We start from the raw sequence: 15,759 nt of genomic DNA on the forward strand, positions 1-15,759 counted from the left end.
ATGCTGGGAAAGATTGAAGGTGGAAGGAGAAGGGGACGACAGAGGATGAGATGGTTGGATGGCATCACCAACTCAATGAATACGGATTTGAGCAAACACAGGGAGGTGGTGAAGGACAGGGAAGCCTGGTATGTTGTAGTTGATGGGGTCACAGAGAGTTGGACGTGACCAAGCGACTGAACAACAACAACAATAATGAGCATGCTGAGCATCTTTTCAAGTGTCTTTTGACCATCTGTGTGTCTTCTTTGGAGAAATATCTGTTTAGGTCTTCTGCCCACTTTTTAAATTGGGTTGTTTGTTTTTCCGGTATTTAGCTGCATGAGCTGCTTGTATATTTTGGAGATTAATCCTTTGTCAGTTGCTTCATTTGCAATGACTTCCATTCTGAGTATTGTCTTTTCATCTTGTTTAATGTTTCTTTTGCTGTACAAAAGCTTCTAAGTTTATTAGATCTCATTGGTTTATTTTGTTTTTATTTCCATTACTCTAGGAGGTGGGTCGAAGAGGATCTTGCCGAGATTTTTATCAAAGAGTTCTCTATGTTTTCCTCTACGAGTTTTATAGTGTCTGGTCTTACAATTAGGTCTTTAATCCATTTTGAGTTTATTTTTGTGTATGGTGTTTGGAAGCATTTGGATTCCTTTCTTTTACATGCTGTCCAGTTTTCCCAGCACCACCTTTTGAAGAGGCCATCATCCTTTCCCCATTGTATATTATTGCCTCCTTTTTCAAAGATAAGGTGCCCATAGGTATGTGGGTTTATTGCTGGGTTTTCTTTCTATCTTATTCCATTGATTTATATTTCTGTTTTTATGCCAGTGCCATACTGTCTTGATTACTGTAGCTTTGTAATATAGTCTTTGAAGTCAGGAAGATTGATTCCCCCAACTCCATTTTTCTTTCTCAGGATTGCTTTGACTATTCAGGGTCTTTTGTGTTTCTACACAAATTGTAAATATTTTTTGTTCTAGTTCTCTGAAAAATTACTTTGGTAGTTTGATAGGAATCACATTGAATTTGTTGATTTCTTTGGTAGTATAGTCATTGTCACAATATTGATTTTTCTAATGCAAAAACAGTATATCTCTCCATCTCTTTGTGTTCTTTGATTTCTTTCATCAGTATCTTATATGTTTCTGCATATAGGTCTTTTGACTCCTTCAGTTCAGTTCAATTGCTCAGTCATGTCCGACTCTTTGCGACCCCATGAATTGTAGCACGCCAGGCCTCCCTGTCCATCACCAACTCCTAGAGTTCACTCAGACTCACGTCCATTGAGTCAGTGGTGCCATCCAGCCATCTCATCCCCTGTCATCCCCTTCTCCTCCTGCCCCCAAGCCTCCCAGCATCAGGATCTTTTCCAATGAGTCAGCTCTTCGCATGAGGTGGCCAGAGTACTGGAGTTTCAGCTTTAGCATCATTCCTTCCAAAGAAATCCCAGGGCTGATCTCCTTCAGAATGGACTGGTTGGATCTGCTTGCAGTCCAAGGGACTCTCAAGAGCCTTCTCCAACGCCACAGTTCAAAAGCATCAATTCTTCGGCGCTCAGCCTTCTTCACAGTCCAACTCTCACATCCATACATGACTACAGGAAAAACCATAGCCTTGACTAGATGGACCTTAGGCGGCAAAGTAATGTCTCTGCTTTTGAATATGCTATCTAGGTTGGTCATAACTTTCCTTCCAAGGAGTAAGTGTCTTTTAATTTCATGGCTGCAGTCACCATCTGCAGTGATTTTGGAGCCCCCCAAAATAAAGTCTGACACTGTTTCCACTGTTTCCCCATCTATTTCCCATGAAGTAATGGGACCAGATGCCATGATCTTCGTTTTCTGAATGTTGAGCTTCAAGCCAACTTTTTTACTCTCTTCTTTCACTTTCATCAAGGGGCTTTTTAGTTTCTCTTCACTTTCTGCCATAAGGGTGGTGTCATCTGCATATCTGAGGGTATTGATATTTTTCCCAGCAATCTTGATTCCAGCTTGTGCTTCCAGCCCAGCATTTCTCATGATGTACTCTGCATATAAGTTAAATAAGCAGGGTGACAATATACAGCCTTGACGTATTCCTTTTCCTATTTGGAACCAGTCTGTTGTTCCATGTCCAGTTCTAACTGTTGCTTCCTGACCTGCATACAAATTTCTCAAGAGGCAGGTCAAGTGGTCTGGTATTCCCATCTCTTTCAGAATTTTCCACAGTTGATTGTGATCCACACAGTCAAAGGCTTTGGCATAGTCACACAGAAATAGATGTTTTTCTGGAACTCTCTTGTTTTTTTTGATGATCCAGCAGATGTTGGCAATTTGATCTCTGGTTCCTCTGCTTTTCGAAAATCAGCTTGAACATCTGGAACTTCACAGTTCACATATTGCTGAAGCCCGGCTTGGAGAATTTTGAGCATTACTTTACTAGCGTTTGTCTCCCTTAGGTAGGTTTATTCCAAGGTATTTTATTCTTTTCATTGAAATGGTAAGTGGGATTGTTTTCTTAATTTTTCTTTCTGATTTTTCATTGTTAGTGTATAGGAATGCAAAAAATTTCAATATTAATTTTATATTCTGATATTTTACTAAATTCATTGATTAGCTCTAGTAATTTTCTGATGGTGTCTTTAGGGTTTTCTATGTATAGTATCATGTTATCTGCAAACAGTGAGAATTTTCCTTCTTGTTTTCCAGTCTTGATTCCTTTTATATATTTTTCTTTTCTAATTGCAGTTGCTAGGATTCCCAGAACTATATTAAATAATAGTGGTGAGAATGGGCACCCTTCTCTTATTCCTGATCTTAGAAGAAGTGCTTTCAGGGTTTTACCGTTGAGAATAATGTTTGCTTTACATTGCTTCTATTATGTTGAGGTAGGTTCCTTCTTTGCCCACTTTCTGGAGTTTTTATCATAAATGGGTGTTGAATTTTGTCAAAAGCTTTCACTGCATGTATTGAGATTGTCATATGGTTTTTATCTTTCAGTCTGTTAATATGATGTATCATTGATCAATTTGCATATATTGAAGATTTCTTGAATCCTTGGGATAAACCTCCCTTTATCATAGTGTATGATCCATAGTGTATGATCCATAGTGTATGATCCATAGTGAATGATCCATAGTGTATGATCCATAGTGAATGATCCATAGTATATGATCCATAGTGAATGATCCATAGTGAATCATCCATAGTGTATGCTCCATAGTGCATAGCATAGTGTATTGTTGGATTCAGTTTTCTAGTATTTTGTTGAGAATGTTTATCTATGATATTGGTCTGCCCACAATTTTCTTTTTTTGCAATATCTTTTTCTGCTTTTGGTGTAAGGGTGATTGTGGCCTCATAGAATGAGGTTGGAAGTGTTCTTCCCTCTGCAATTTTTTGGGTAGTTTGAGCATTTCTAAATGTTTGGTACAATTCACCTGTGAGACCATCTGGCCCTTGGCTTTTGTTTGTTGGAAAATTTTGATCACAATTTCACAGTTTGTGATTGGTCTGCTCACATATTCTATTTTCCCCTTGTTCAGTCTTGGGAGGTTGTATTGTTCTAAAAATTTGTCCATTTCTTTGGGATTATCTATTTTATTGGCATATAGTTGCTCATTGAAGTCACATATGATGTTTTTTTTTTATTTCTGCATTTCTATTGTAACTTCTTTTTCATTTCTAATTTTATTGTTTTGAGTCTTCCCTTTTTTCTTGATGAGTCTGGCTAATAGTTTGTCAATTTTGTTTATCTTCTCAAAGAACCAGCTTTCAGTTGTACTGATCTTTGCTATTTTTTGCCTTCATTTCTGCTCTGATCTTTATGATTTATTTTCTTCTACTAATTTTGGGAGTTCTTTGTTCTTTTTCTAGTTTTTTTTTTTTTTAGGTATATGGTTATTTGATGTTTATCTCATTTCTTGAAGTAGGATTGTATTGCTATAAAACTTTCTTAGAACTGCTTTTGTTGTATCCCATAGGTTTTGGATAATTGTGTTTTTGTTGTCATTTCTGGGTATTTTTTGATTTCCTCATTGATATCAATGATCACTTTGTTGTTTAGAATTGTATTGTTTAATCTCAGAGTTTGTGTTTTTTACAGTTTATTTCCTATAATTGTTATCTAATCTCCTAGCATTTTGGTCAAAAAAGATACTTGATACAATTTCAGTTTTCTTAAATTTACTGATGCTTGATGTGATGCATGTGATCTATCCTGGAGAAAGTTCCATATGCACTTGAGAAAATAGTGCATTCTGATGTTTTTGGGTAGAATGTCCTTTCCAGGTGGTGCTAGTGGTTAAGAACCCTTCTGCCAGTGCAGAGGATGTAAGACACAGGTTTGATCCCTGGGTCAGGAAGATCCCCTGGAGGAAGGCAGGGCAAGCCACTCCAGTATTCTTACATGGAGAATCCCATGGACAGAGGAGCCTGGTGGGCTACAGTCCATAGGGTCACAAAGAGTAGAACATGACTTATGCACGTTCTCTAAATATCAATTAGGTCCGTCTGGTCTAATGTGTCATTTAAGGCTTGTGTTTCCTTATTAATGTTCTGTCTGGATGATCTGGTATAAGTGGGATGTTAAACTCCCCCACTATTATTTTGTTAATGTCAACTTACTCCTGTGTTGGGTACATAAATATTTATAATTGTTATGTCTTCTTGTTTTGATCCCTTGATCATTATGTACTGTTCTTTGTCTCTTGTAGTAGCCTTTATTTTAAACTATATTGTGTCTGATATGAGGATTGCTACTCCAGCTTTCTGTTGATTTCCTTTTGCACGAACTATCTTTTCCCATCCCCCTTCATTATGGTTTTAATTAAGTCTCCTTTGTCTGTTGCTGAGATTAAACATATATTCATGTGTTTAATATTGTGTGTTGATCATAGAATTATCTGTTTCTGCCTTTTACCCATTGGGTTTCTAATTCCATGTGGTATATAAGCTGTGGTGTCATATATATTATTCATTTTTTAAAAATATATATAATGGCTATTTTATTTTATTGATCCAGCTATTCTCATCCCATTATAATATTGTTTTACATTTTATAGCTGTTGGTAAAAATCAAAGATTTATATTGATATGTGTCAAATTTTCTAATTATTCCATTTTAAATTCAAAATCCATTATTCAAAAATTCCATTATTTATTCAAAATCCTTTGTTATTTTCAGGATAGTTTTATGTCTTCTTTACATGATGTTACACACTCCTTGTTTTAATTATTTACTTGTATCACATAGTTTTGTTACTGGTGTGATCAGAGGTCTTTTTTATTACAGTTACTATGTAGGAAAGTTAAGAATATTTGCCTATTCGTTTTTATTCAGTCAATTTACTAAACTACAGAACATTATTGAAGTTTCTGGTAGACAATTATCTCTTGAAAATAGCGATAAAATTACCCTTTTATTTCTAGTAGCTGTACTTGTAGTTATATATATTGCTTTATTACATTGATGGGATCTTAAAGGAAAAATTAAAATCATAGTGGTTATTTTCTATGTACTTTGGAAGTCATCCTTGCCCTCTGACACAGTGTGTCTCAGATACACCTTGGGTTATTCAGTACCACTTATGTAATCAGTCACTTAAAAAATATATATATAAATTTATCTATTTTAATTGGAGGTTTTGAAAAGCTTTGGTACTTTTGAAAAGGGAATGATATTCAAGACCATAATTAGATCCCTAAGAGTACACACTTTATTTTTTCATGTAAGGACTTAAGACATACTAGAGATACACTGAGGCTATAATCTCCTGTTTTTTAAAAGCAGAATTATCCTTTTCTCAGAGGCTCATGGATTTTGGATAGTATGAAAGAATACATGGATCTTTAATCACACTTTTGCCATAAACAACTAGAAAGCTGGGAAGAAATGTATGAAACAGCAGTTTTCAGATACTAGGTAGTAGGCAGGATAGGGCTTTGTTCCATGAGAGAAGGGAAACAAATGAGATGGGATTTCCCTGGTTCTCTTCCTGTTGTCAGATTTTGGACTGCTGTGCCTTGGGTAGACACGGGCTCAGTAGGCTGAAGAGACAGAGATTGGAGTTAAGAGATTAAAGTGGGTAGAATTTTGGAGGCAGAGTTCCAGGGAAGAGGCACTGGTATGCAGAAACAGCTTCAGAAGTTTGCATAGAGGTCCTTATGGGCTTATTGATGAATATCAAACCATACAAGACCAGGCAAAGAATGACAAAACTATAAGCTGAACAATTATCAGTGTTTACAGAAGGCTAGAGTTATTTGAGTTATAGTCAATCAGAGTGAAGCTATTTCTTTGAAAACCTGGGATATTCACTAGAGATCCCAGAAAAATCATGCTTTGCTGCTGCTGCTGCTGCTGCTGCTGCTGCTGCTAAGTCGCTTCAGTAGTGTCTGACTCTGTGTGAACCCATCGACAGCAACCCACCAGGGTCCTCTGTCCCTGGGATTCTCCAGGCAAGAATGCTGGAGTGGGTTGCCATTCTACCAGTGGGTTCTTTTTTTTTTTTTGTGGGGGGAGGTTGATTTTGCTCCCTAGAAGGCATCTGGAGGATATTTTCTAGTTGTCACACCAGTGGAGCTTCTGGATAGAGTGGGTAGAGGTCCTCACCACCCTGGTTTGGCCAGAAAAACACCCACAGCAAAGAATTTTCTGGCCCCGAATGTCAAAAGTGCTGAGGCTGAAGCTTTGCAGTACAAATAATGTGGATGCACGTCCTTTACAGTGACATGGGAAACTTGGTCTTTTGATTCCCATGAGAAAGGGCTACTAATTAAAGACTAAAGAATAAAAGGAATTTGGGGAAAATCTATGCAAGGTATGAATGGGAAAAAGAATACAAATAAGCCAAGACTAGTGATAAAGGAGTGTTGAAAAAATATGGGAAGAAGGGTTTTCATACAACTAGTGTATATTTATTTTTGAATGACATAACAACAATATGTGCATTTCTCATCATGTTTTGAACTCCTAAGGCACTCAGAAAGTGGATCTTTGGATTTTAAAACCAAGAAGTCAGTAACAGAATGATAGCTCTTATGTGTAGAAGTTATTTTTGGTGTGTTGTAGTTGTGAAAGCCTTTAAAAGATAAATGAATAATTTTGCTTTTTTTTTTTTTCCCAAAACAAGAGTTGTAGTTGAAAATGTATGGAGGAAAGGATGTGTCTTATACTCCTTTTTTGGATTTTCATTCTTGGCTAACAATCTTGGTAAAAAAAAAAAAAAAAATCCATAGCTTCAGTCCTGGCTGGAAATTAGTCCTGACCTTAACAGGTTTCAGCATGAGAGCTCTTTAGATATGTGCCTGCTCATTTGTAGTTATCTTTTCTGAGGTATTTCTTTTTCTCTGTGATGTTTGTTTCTGAGTTGTAACAAAGAAATTTCAGTTGAGTTGCATATGGTTTAGCTCTTAGCATAACAGTTGCCTGAGCCTACTAACATTTATATCCCTGCCTGTAATGATTTACTTAAAAAAAAAAAAAAAAAAAGTCTTTTATTTTGAAATATTTATAGAATCTCAGGAAATGCATATAAATGCACTGAATGATTGACTTTTTATCACACGGAGCTTCTCATCTGTTACCCATGGAAGGCATTTCATTCCTATCATTCCTTCTGGAGTGACTGTCCTAGTAGTTGAACAAATGACCATGATCTAGAACAAAAATATTAAGGGAATTTGAGAAAACTGAAGGTCCTTGAAAGGTTTATTTTGGGTGAGGAAATAGTCCTATACTTCAGTTAATTGAAGATTAAGGATATTTTTACTTAGTGCTTTGAAACTTAGTGCTTTTCTGTGTACAGTTCTTTTGTCTCCTTAGGTGAGTTTATTCCTAGATATTTAACTCTTTTTGTTGAAATGGTGAATGGGGTTGATTCCTTAATTTCTCTTTCTGATTTTTCATTGATATATAGAAATGCAAGTGATTTCTGTGTATTGATTTTGTTAACTTTGCTAAATTCACTGATTAGCCCTAGTAATTTTCTGATACTATCTTTAGGGTTTTCTATGTACAGTATCACGTCATCTGCAAACAGTGAGAGCTTTACTTCTTTTCCGATCTGGATTCCTTTCATTTCTTTTTCTTCTCTGATTGCTGTAGCTAGGACTTCCAGAACTATGTTGAATGACAGTGGCAAAAGTGGACATCCTTGTCTTATTCCTGATCTTAGTGGGAATGCTTTCCATTTTTCACCATTGAGAATAATGTTTGCTGTAGGCTTATCATATATGGCCTTTACTATGTTGAGAAAGGTTCCTTCTATGCCCATTTTTTGAAGAGTTTTGATCATAAACGGGTCCTGAACTTTGTCAAAGGCTTTTTCTGCATCTATTGAGATAATTATATGGTTTTATCTTTCAGTTTGTTACCATGGTGTATCAGATTGATTGATTTGCATATATTGAAGAATCCTTACATTCCTGGAATAAACCCAACTTGATCATGGTGTATGAGCTTTCTGATGTGTTGCTGAATTCTGTTTGTTAAAATTTTGTTGAGGATTTTTGCATCTATGTTCATCAGTGATATTGGCCTGTAGTTTCTTTTTCTGTGTTGTCTTTGTCTGGTTTTGGTATAAGGGAGATAGTGGCCTCATAGAATGAGTTTGGAAGTGTTCCTTCCTCTGCAATTTTTGGAAAGAGTTTTAGAAGCATAGGCATTAGCTCTTCTCTAAATGTTTGATAGAGTGCTCCTGTGAAGCCATCTGGTACTGGGATTTTGTTTCTTGGGAGACTTTTGATCACAGCTTCAATTTCAGCGCTTGCCATTGGGTTGTTCATAATTTTTATTTCTTCCTGGCTCAGTCTTGGAAGATCAAACTTTTCTAAGAACGTGTCAGTTTCTTCCAAGTTATCCACTTTATTGCCATATAGTTGTTCATAATAGTCTCTTATAAACCTTTGTATTTCTGCATTGTCTGTTGTAACCTCTCCTTTTTCATTTTTCATTTTGTTGATTTGATTCTTCTCTTTTTTCCTTGATGAGTCTGGCTAAAGGTTTGTCAATTTTATCTTCTCAAAGAAGCAGCTTTTAGTTTTATTGTCTTTAATATTGTTTCTTTCATTTCTTTTTCATTTATTTGTGCTTGGATCTTTGTGATTTCTTTTCTTTTACTAATTTTGAGATCTTTTTGTTCTTCTTTTTCCAGTTGTTTCAGATATAAAGTTAGGCTGTCTATTTAATGTTTTTCTTGTTTCTTGAGGTAGGATTGTGTTGCTATAAACTTCCCTCCTAGGACTGCTTTTGTTGCATCCTGTAGGTTTTGAGTTGTCATTTTTTCATTGTCATTTGTTTCTAGAATTTTTTAAATTTCCCTTTTGATTTCTTCAGTAACCTGTTGGTTATTTAGAAATGTGTTGTTTCATCTCCATGTGTTTGTGTTTCTTACAGTTTTTTTCTTGTGATTGATATCTAGTCTCAGAGTGTTGTGGTTGGAGAAGATGCTTGATATGATTTCAATTTTCTTAAATTTACTGAGGTTTGATTTGTGACCCAAGATGTCTATCTTGGAGAATGTTCCATGTGCACTTGAGAAGAACGTGTATTCTTCTGTATTTGGATGCTATGTCCTAAAGATGTCAACGAGATCCATCTCATCTAATGTATCATTTAAGACTTGTGTTTCCTTATTAATTTTCTGTTTTGATGATCTGTCCATTGGTGTGAATGGCGTGTTAAAGTCTCTACTGTTATTGTGTTACTGTCAATTTCTCCTTTTATGTCTGTCAGTGTTTGTCTTATGTATTGACGTGCTCCTGTGTTGGGTGCATTGATGTTTACAATTGTTATGTCTTCCTCTTGGATTGATCCCTTGATCATTATGTAGTGTCCTTCCTTATCTCTTGTAATCTTTATTTTAAGGTTTGTTTTGTCTGATGTGAGGATTGCTACTCTTGTTTTCTTTTGCTTCACATTTGCATGGAATATATTTTTCCATCCTCTCACTTTCAGTCTATATGTGTCTTGAGGTCTGAAGTGGTTTTCTTGTACACAGCATATATATGGGTCTTGTTTTTGTATCCATTCAACCAGTCTGTGTCTTTTGGTTGGAGCATTTAATCCATTTACATTTAAAGTAATTATTGATATATATATTCCTATTGCCCTTTTCTTAATTGCTTGGGGTTGATTTTATAGATCTTTTTTCTTCTCTTGTATTTCTTGACTATATAAGTCTACATAGTGTTTGTTGTAAAGCTGGTGTGGTTGCACTGAATTCTCTTAACTTTAGCTTGTCTGAAAAGCTTTTTATTTCTCCATCAGTTTTGAATGAGAGATCCTTGCTGGGTACAGTAATCTTGGTTGTAGATTTTTCCCATTCAGTACTTTAAATATATCCTGCCATTCCCTTCTGGCCTGCAGAGTTTCTGCTGAAAGATCAGCTGTTAAGCGGGTGGGGCTTCCCTTGTATGTTACTTGTTGCTTTTCCCTTGCTGCTTTTAATATTCTTTCTTTGTGTTTAGTCTTTGTAAGTTTGATTAGTATGTGTCTTGGCATGTTTCTCCTTGGGTTTATCCTGTATAGGACTCTTTGTGCCTCTTGGGCTTGACTGTTTCCCTTTCCATGTTTGGGAAAATTTCATCTCTTCAGAAATTTTCTCATACACTTTCTTTTTCTCTTCTTCTTTTGGGACCCCTGTAATTCTAATGTTGGTGCATTTGATGTTGCCCCAGAGGTCTCTGAGACTATCTCCAGTTCTTTTCTTTCTTTTTACTTTATTCTTCTCTTCAGAAGTTACTTCCAGCATTTTATCTTCCAGCTCACTGATTCATTCTTCTGCTTCAGATATTCTGCTGTTGATTCCTTCTAGATCATTTTTAATTTCAGTCATTGTGTGTCTCTGAATGCTCATTCTTTAATTCTTCTAGGTCTTTGTTAATTGATTCTTGAATTTTCTCCATTTTGCTTTCAAGGTTTACTATCAGTTATCTGAATTCTTTTTCAGGTAGCTTGCCTCTTTCCTCTTCATTTATTTGGACTTCTGTGTTTTTAGTTTGTTTCTTCATTTGTGTAGTAGTTCTCTGCCTTTTCATTTTTTAACATGTTGTGTTTGAGGTCTCCTTTTCTAGGCTTCAAGGTTGAATTCTTTCTTCCTTTTGGTGTCTTCCCTGTAAGATTGATCCAGTGGTTTGTGTAAACTTCTTATAGGGTGAGATTTGTGCTGAATTTTTGTTTGTTGTTTTTCCTCTGATGGGCAAGGCTGAGAGAGGTTGTAATCCTGTCTTCTGATGATTTTGTTAGTATTTTTGTTTTGTTTGTTGTTTAGATGAGGAGTCCTATTGGTGGTTTGGTGATGCTGGGTCTTGTATTCCAGTGGTTTCCTTTGTGTGAATTCTCACTATTTGATAGCCCTTAGGGTTAGTTCTCTGGTAGTCTAGCATCTTGGAGTCAGTGCTCCCACTCAAAAGGCTCAGGTCTTGATCTCAGGAACAAAGTTTCCACAAGTGGTTTGTTATGGCATTAAGTGAGATTAAAACAAATATCCAAAAATGAGAAACCAAAGATGGACCCCAGACAAATGGCAGTTACAAAATCAGACAAATAATAATTGAAATAATGGAATATTCACATATACATATACACCCATGAGCAAAGTCAAAACATTCCAACAACAATAAAGTACAATAGATTGACTCGGTGAACAACAGAAATAAAAAAAAAAAAATTTACTAATTAAGAACAAAACTAACTAAAGCACAAACTGGAAAACAAAACTAAAGCAAAGTGCCAAGTGGGGAATATAGGAATTAAAAGAAAAACCAACAAATGTGTTGAGAGGAAAGGAAAGAAAGAAAAGAGAGAAAAATAGAATGCAAAGTTAAATCGAGGTAGATGAAGAAGATTTGTATAAAAGATTAACTGCAAGGGGAAAAGAGCAGTACAAAAGGCAAACAAAGGAATAAATGCAGAAAGAATATAATAGATTAAAAAATTAAAAGTTAAAATTATAAAAAAAAAGAGGGGAAAAAGGGAGAAGAAAGAAAAATGGAATAAAAGGAAAACTCCATAGAACTGCAAAGGCCTGATGTAGAGGGAGAGGTTAATAACAACAGTAAAAAGTGTGGCTGAATATACATATATACATATACACCCATAAGCAAGATAAAACCAGTCCAACAAAAATAGAGGGCAAGAGTTTGACCTGGCAAACAAAGGGAACCAAAAATTATTTCTACCAGAACAAAAGTAACTAAAGCACAAACTGGAAAACAAAACTAAATCAAGGTGCCAACTGGGGTATAAAGCAATGAAAATAAAACTAACGAATATGTTGAGACTAAAGGAAAGAAAGAACAGAAAGAAAGAATAGATATGCAGAGTTAAATAGAGGTAGATAAAGAAAATTTATATATATTGAAATTAACTTCAAGGGGAAAAGAACAGTAGGAAAAGCAAACAAAGGAATAAATTTAGAAAAAATAATAATAGGTTTAAAAAATTAAAATTAAAAAGAGAAAAGAAAGAAAAAAGCTGCCCAGTACTGCAAAAGCCCAACAAGGAGGCAGAGGTTTATAACAACAATAAAAAATGTGAATGAGAGGGGAAAAAAAAAAAGCTCAAAAGCTCAGTTAGATTTCAAGTGCCAATAAAATCAACAACTACAAGGCGGGGGGAGGGAAAAAAAGAGGAAAAATCCAAAACAATCTACAGAACAAGTCAAAACATAAGAATAATAAATGTTTTTCTTGCATCACTGCTGTCAGAATCCTTTCCCTCACTGGGAGTCACAGTCCACCTCACCTCCCTAGGATGCCCTCCAACACTGTGCTGGTCTCTGAACCTGCTGTGGGGGCAGCTCAGATCCTAATCTGCTCCTACTCCTGTGTGTTCTTGCCTCCGATGTCCACAGCTCTCAGAACTAGTGTGTTTTCTTTTGTGGGAGCTCTCAATGCCCTTTTATATATGTTCCCCAGACACAGAGTCTGCCTAGTTGATCATGCAGATTTAATCTGCAGCTTGTACAGCTGGTGGGAGGGTTTTGGGTCTTCTTCCTTAGTCACACTGCCCCTGGGTTTCAACTGCGGTTTTATTTCCACCTCTGCATATCGGTCATCCACTGGGGTTTGCTCCTGAGGCTGCCCTGGAGGACTTGGGTCTGCCCCAGTGAGGGCCAGGTGTGGAAGTGGTACAGCTACTTGGGTTGCAGGGGCTCTGGCAGCACCAGGTACTCGGGAGAGTTGGCGGCTAGGGTACCAGGAAATATAGTGCTCTAAAAAGGTGGATATGGGAAAACTCTTTAATAGTATAAACAATATAGAAGAAATAATGGAGTTAAATCATTATCAACAGATGCTAAAACTAGTGGGTGAAACTCTTATGAGGACCCAGATACTTACATATGTCCATATTACATACACAAGTTACCTCCTCCAATGGAAGCATAGTAACTTACAGTGGAAAAAACTTGGAAGACATCACATAAACGAAGTGATCCAAATGTAACAACACAGTATTAGGACAAACTGACAACATGTTTAGCTAGCAAAGTAATGCTCAAAATCCTCCAAGCCAGGCTTCAACAGTTTGTGAACAGTGAACTTCCACATGTTCAAAGTGGATTTAGAAAAGGCAGAGGAACCAGAGATCAAATTGCCAACATTTGTTGGATCCTAGAAAAAGCAAGAGAGTTCCAGGAAAACATGTACTTCTGCGTTATTGACTACGCCCAAGCCTATGACTGTGTGGATCACAACAAACTGTTGAAAATTCTTAAAGAGATGGGAATACCAGACAGACCACCTGACCTGCCTCCTGAGAAATCTATATGCAGGTCAGGAAGTAACAGTTAGAACTGGACATGGAACAACAGACTAGTTCCAAATCAGGAAAGGAGTATGTCCAGGCTGTATATTGTCACCCTGCTTATTTAACTTATATGCAGAATACATCATGTGAAATACCAGGCTGGATGAAACACAAATTGGAATCAAGATTGCTAGGAGAAATATCAATAACGTCAGATATGCAGATGACACCACCTTTATGGCAGAAAGAGAAGAACTAAAGAGCCTCGATGAAAGTGAAAGAGGAGAGGGAAAAAGCTGGCTTAAAACTTAGTATTCAGGAAACTAAGATCATGGCATCCAGTCCCATCACTTTTGGCAAATAGATGGTGAAGCCATGGAAACAGTGAGAGACTTCATTTTTGAGGGGGAGGGTTCCAAAATCACTGCAGATGGTGACTGCAGCCATGAAATTAAAAGATGCTTGCTCCTTGGAACAAAAGTTATGACCAACCTAGATAGCATATTAAAAATCAGAGACGTTACTTTGCCAACAAAGGTCTGCCTAGTCAAAGCTATGGTTTTTCCAGTAGTCATGTATGGATGTGAGAGTTGAACTATAGAGAAAGCTGAGCGCCGAAAAATTGATGCTTTTGAATTGTGTTGGGGAAGACTCTTGAGAATCTCTTGGACTGCAAGGAGATCCAACCAGTCCATCCTGAAGGAAACCAGTCCTGAATATTCGTTGGAAGGACTGATGCTAAAGCTGAAACTCCAATACTTTGGCCACCTGATGTGAAGAACTGACTCATTGGAAAAGACCCTGATGCTGGGAAAGATTGAAAGTGGGAGGAGAAGGGGATGACAGAGGATGAGGTGATTGGATGGCATCACCGACTCGATGGGCATGAGTTTGAGTAAGCTCTGAGAGTTGGTAATGGACAGGGAAGCTTGGCGTGCTGCAGTCTATGGGGTCACACAGAGTCGGACATGACTGAGTGACTGAACTGAACTGACAACATGTGTCTCCTGAGAAAGGCAGTATTATTTCAATGAGATATTGGGTTGGCCCAAAAGTTCATTCTAGTTTTTCTGTAAGATGGTCTAGAAAAGCATGAATGGACTTTTTGGCCAACCCAATATTTCAGAGTAAACACACACAGCCACACACACACACACACACACATTACAACATGAAAGTGATATGACAGAAGCTAGGGCAGTGGAAACCGCAAACAGAACACTTTTTTCCATGTACATCTGAGCCATGGAATGCAGGAATTAGAATCACATTCTTAAATTGAGATATTAGAAATTGAGAGGTGTTTTTATATCATTTTGAGGAGTAGCATAGCCAAGGGCAGAGACTGAAGCCAGATTTCTTTGGTTTAAATTCTGTCTCTACCACTTACTAGCCATGTGACTTTTGGCAAGTTAAATATCTGTGCCTCCAGGTTATTCATCTTTAGAGTGGGAATAATAATCGTCCCAACCTTACAGGACTGTTGTGAGGATTTAATGAGTAAATCAATGTAAAGTGCTCAGAATGGAGACTCACACATTGCAAGCACCATAAAGCTGTTTCTATCATTAATTAGTTAATTACAAAAATTATCTGATACCCTCGTGGAATACAAAAAATTTTGCTTAAAAATCAAACAAACAAAAACTAATGAAGTAAATAAACGATCCTGGTCAAGGGCAGTGCTATGCTGTTAAATGCTTACCAAGTAGCTTGAGGAAGTGTAAAGTCCTCATCTATGTATACAGGTACTTCAGACCACCACATGATGTTACTGAAAATGGAGATGGGAAGAAGTGTACACAGTCCTCCTTGCGGGCTGATACTGGCTGGCTCTAACACACTGCTGGAATGGTGTCGTTTTCAATAGAATTTAAGTAGATGGTTCTGGAATTGCACACCAAGTTTTCAGGTGAACATTTGAAGGTGTTAAGTTTTCCAGATATTTCAAATATTGTGAGCCTCACTTTGTAGCTCCTTTTAGCATGTGTGTGCATCTGTGCATACTTTAGGCTAAGAAACCAAGTATTTGAT

The 15,759-nt window shown here is 36.8% G+C and overlaps 1 protein-coding gene across 1 annotated transcript in view; it reads left to right on the forward strand.

The window, feature by feature from the left end:
* LOC138430939 (disintegrin and metalloproteinase domain-containing protein 32-like) overlaps positions 1–15,759 on the forward strand; it is a 196,576-nt gene that overhangs the window by 163,480 nt on the left and 17,337 nt on the right. The gene's annotated exons all lie outside the window — the stretch shown is intronic.

The sequence above is a fragment of the Ovis canadensis genome, chromosome 26, assembly GCF_042477335.2.
Source record: "Ovis canadensis isolate MfBH-ARS-UI-01 breed Bighorn chromosome 26, ARS-UI_OviCan_v2, whole genome shotgun sequence".
NCBI lineage: Eukaryota > Metazoa > Chordata > Mammalia > Artiodactyla > Bovidae > Ovis > Ovis canadensis.